Source organism: Hyla sarda, unplaced genomic scaffold (genome assembly GCF_029499605.1).
Source record: "Hyla sarda isolate aHylSar1 unplaced genomic scaffold, aHylSar1.hap1 scaffold_867, whole genome shotgun sequence".
Classification (NCBI taxonomy): Eukaryota; Metazoa; Chordata; class Amphibia; order Anura; family Hylidae; genus Hyla; species Hyla sarda.
In genome coordinates this window covers 51,812-56,249 of record NW_026610895.1, presented here as the reverse complement: position 1 = coordinate 56,249, position 4,438 = coordinate 51,812, and the positions used below count along the sequence as shown (strand labels likewise).

The 4,438-nt window shown below is 43.7% G+C and overlaps 1 long non-coding RNA gene across 1 annotated transcript; it reads right to left on the bottom strand.

Annotated features, from left to right (window-relative positions):
* Nucleotides 1-501: 501 nt before the first annotated feature.
* LOC130348157 (uncharacterized) lies at nt 502-1,265 on the bottom strand. Its single transcript, XR_008885937.1, has 3 exons — nt 1,104-1,265; nt 841-1,005; nt 502-737 (listed from the first exon to the last, which is right to left on the bottom strand). It is a non-coding gene; the product is annotated as an uncharacterized LOC130348157 (long non-coding RNA).
* Between the last annotated feature and the right edge of the window lie 3,173 nt (nt 1,266-4,438).

Genomic DNA, 4,438 nt, shown 5'->3' with positions numbered 1-4,438 from the left:
CGAATCCCACCACAGGAACCAGTGAGCTAAACATAATATTTAGAATTTTGGTTGCTGCATGGAGATTGCTGGGGTCCCAGCAGCAGGATCCCATTGATCAGACATCTTATCCCCTATCCTTTACATAGGGGATAAGATATCTATACCCCTTTAAGGGACAGTTCATGTACCCAAAAGTTGATCCTTTGCAACCGTATGACCCCTAGCAAGTTCCCTGCATGAGTCCCATTCATCAGAAAAAGGCTTGTGCATGGAACTTGCTGGGTGTTCTACGTTTGCCTCATAAACTGCACCACCCAGCACCAGTTGCCTCTCTCTGCACCACATTATGCAGATCGTGCAGGAGAGCAGCTTTGGTCATCCATGTTTTGCTAACTCTATTTTCACACACAGAAATAAATAAATGAGTCGAACAAGTCAAAGAACAGTTTAAAAAAAGGGGAACTTTATTTATTATTTATTAAAATGTTTGTGTAGGGGATTTTTTGTAACCTCCCATCACTCACAAAGAGCGTACAGTAACTAATACTCAGGACAGGAAAAACCTCCAGAGGGGAGGAAACCTGTAGGGAATCCATGGCTACTGTATGGCCCTTCCTCTGGGCATATTAAAGGAGGTTACCTCTATAATTTGGGCAAATGTTTCTGTGTATGTGCATGATTCCTAGGCCTGTGCCTTCATCCAACGTCTTGCTGTAGGTCCCGAAATGCTACTCCATGTCCTGGAAATAGTGCATCTAAGATAGGGGACAAAAAAAGATAGATTATTTACATGTTTATCATAGAAATACACATGGAACTGCAATAAAGACCTTTTGGACAAAACAATGTAACACTTACCAGTCACAGTCATGTGCATGACTTTGCATTCCCGTGTCCCTACACAGTGTCCAGCACCGGCCCCTCACTGATGAACAGGACCAGTGTTATTTCTGGGGCTATGCCTTCATCCAACGTCTTGCTGTAGGTCCGGAAATGCTACTCCATGTCCTGGAGATAGTGCATCTAAGATAAGAAAAAAAAGATAGATTATTTACGTTTATCATAGAAATACACATGGAACTGCACTAAAGATCTTTTGGACACAACAATGTAACACTTACCAGTCACAGTCATGTGTATGACTTTGCATTCCCGCGTCCCTACACAGTGTCCAGCACCGGCCCCTCACTGATGGAGAATGAACAGGAGCAGTGTTATTTCTGCTCAGTGCTGCTCTTTGGTGGACAATGGTTATGACATCACATGTGTGACACGCTGTTACCTCCTGGGAGTTCTATTTCAGTAGTGCTGCTCTCTGATTGGCTGAAAATCAAAAAAGCTTTCTAATATATTCTGTATGACTGTTATCTAAGGTTTTTGACAAATTTTATTAAAATGGCGCCACTCCCTGTGGGTGCGTTATATTTGTTTCTCCTAACCAGACATTCTGTATATGTAATATCATTTGGTGGCCCCAACAGCCTGGGCCCATAGGTTTCTTACATAGATCAATGCTACTCCGGTAGGCTCAATGAGCAGCGCTGGCCGCCGGGACGTCTGACGAGTGACGTCCCTGATGTTGCGGTCTGGAGCGAAGGATGTCACTAGTCATACGTCCCAGCAGCCATTGATTTAAAGTGGTCGTGGCTCCTGCTGCCAGTTCCAGATCAGACACCATGGCCCTAGATTGACATACTGCAAAACCGATCCCTTGTGGCTGCCCACCTGTTGCAAAACTACAACTCTCAGCCTTTGGCTGTCAGGGCATGCTGGGAGTTGTAGCTTTGCAATATCTGGACAGACGTCTGTCGAAAGGGGGGAAAAAGCACCAGAAATAAAGCAATGTGGGCTTTGAAAAACACCATTTATATGTTGTTTTTAATCACAGCCTAAGCCTAGGAACAAACACAATTCTTGTTTGATGTTTTGTTTTTTTTATGCAAAAAAAAACAAACATCAAAATCTTCCCCCTCATTTCTTTTCTCAGTTATCTTTGTGTTATTTTTGCTAAAAGCACTGGGGCGGGGGGGGGGGGGGGGGGGAAGGTGGAGGGGTTGTCTTAGAGATTTATCAAAACCAGGGAAGAGGGAAAGTGGACCAGTTGCCCATAGCAACCAATCAGGTAGTTTCTTTCATTTTTAAAAAGGCCTCTGAAAAGTGAAAGAAGTGATCTGATTGGTTGCTATGGGCAACTGGTCCACTTGACCTCTGCACAGGTTTTCATACATCTGTCCCAATGTGTATTATTATTATCATCATCATCATCATTATTATTATTATGGGAAGTGTTTTTTCTTTAGTGTTTTTTTTCCCTCTGGCCTTTCTCTTTACAAGTCATGTGATTCTTTCATCATTTGACTGAAGGATTTCTAAAAAAAAAAATTGTGAGAAAATACCCCCCCCCCCCCCCCCCCCCCCAAAAAAAAACATGCTCTCGGCATCCCACAGATTTCATAGCCTAAAAACACCATAAAAGGATGAAGAAACCCCCATTAGTGTCTGGTGTTTCATATTACCCTATTGATTCCAACCTAACATGTGCCCGCAGCGAGCATGGTGTTTTTTATGACAAACACGCCAAGTGTAATCCCAGCTGAAATGAATGTTTTCACAATAGGTGTGAACAGACTGCAGGATGTGCTAGATATATTTGCATAGTTGCGGCATACAGCACGTGCAGCATTTATGTGGCGGCTTTCTGCTGGCATATATGGCTTTCTGTGCTGGTGAATGCAGCGGGCACTTACTGGCGGTTTTTTCCTAGCTGCATAGTTTTGCACCACAACCACTCCGGTTGGGACCAGGCTGACCGATCTAATGACCAAGATGCCGCAGTGAACGGCTTTCTTTCTGTGAAAGTTCTGGCGAACTACAATGCTCAGAAGAGGAGGAGCGCCATTGAGCTTTTGGAAAGAGAATTAGTTTGGAATGGTCAGGGCCATGTGCGTTTACAAAGCCCCCCGTGGTACCAGAACAGTGGACCCCCCCACATGTGACCCCATTTTGGAAACTACACCCCTCACAGAATTTAATAAGGGGTGCAGTGAGTATTTACACCCCACAGATCTTTGGAACAGTGGGCTGTGCAAATGAAAAATTTAATTTTTCATTTTTACGGACCACTGTTCCAAAAATCTGTCAGACACCTGTGGGGGTAAATTCTCAATGTACCCCTTATTACATTATGTGGCGGGTGTAGTTTCCAAAATGGGGTCACATGTGTCGAGGGGTCCATTGTTCTGGCACTATGGGGGCTTTGTAAACACATGTGGCCTTCAATTCCGGACAAATTTTCTCTACAAAATCCCAATGGCGCTCCTTCTCTTGTAGTTCGACCGCAGAGCACTTTAAATTCACATATGGGGTATGTTCTTACTCAGAAGAGATGGGGTTACAAATTTGGGGGAAGCTTTTTTCCTATTTACCCTTGTGAAAATGAAAAATTTAGGGTAACACCAGCATTTTAGTGAAAAAATTTTTTTTTTTTCATTTTCCCTTCCAACTTTAATGAAAATTCATCAAACACCTGTGGGGTGTTCAGGCTCATTATACCCCTTGTCACGTTCGGTGAGGGGTGTAGTTTCCAAAATGGGGTCACATATGGGTATTTTTATTTTTTTTGCGTTTGTCAGAACCGCTGTACAATCAGCCACCCCTGTGCAAATCACCAATTTAGGCCTCAAATGTACATGGTGCGCTCTCATTCCTGAGCCTTGTTGTGAGCCCGCAGAGCATTTTACGCTCACATCTGGGGTATTTCCTTACTCAGGAGAAATTGCATTACAAATTTTGGGGGTCTTTTTTTCCTTTTACCGCTTGTGGAAATAAAAAGTATGGGGCAATACAAGCATGTTAGTGTAAACATTTTTATTTTTTTACACTAACAGGCTGGTGTAGCCCCCAACTTTTCCTTTTCACAAGCGGTAAAGGGAAAAAAAGACCCCAAAAATTTGTAGTGCAATTTCTCCCGAGTACGGAGATACCCCATATGTGGCCCTAAACTGTTTCCTTGAAATACGACAGGGCTCCGAAGTGAGAGAGCGCCATGCGCATTTGAGGACTAAATTAGGGATTGCACAGAGGTGGACATAGGTTTATTCTACGCCAGTGATTCCTAAACAGGGTGCCTCCAGCTTTTGCTAAACTCCCAGCATGCCTGGACAGTCAGTGGCTGTCCAGAAATGCTGGGAGCTGTTGTTTTGCAACAGCTGGAGGCTCCATTTTGGAAACCCTGCCGTACAAGACGTTTTTAATTTTTTATTGGGGGGGGGGGGGGGGGGGACAGTGTAAGGGGGTGTATATGCAGTGTTTTACCCTTTATTATGTGTTAGTGTAGTGTAGTGTTTTTAGGGTAAATTCACACTGGCGTGTTACGGTTAATTTCCCGCTAGGAGTTTGCGCTGCGGGGAAAAATTTTAAGTAGGAAATTTACTGTAAACCTGTTCGTGTGAATGTA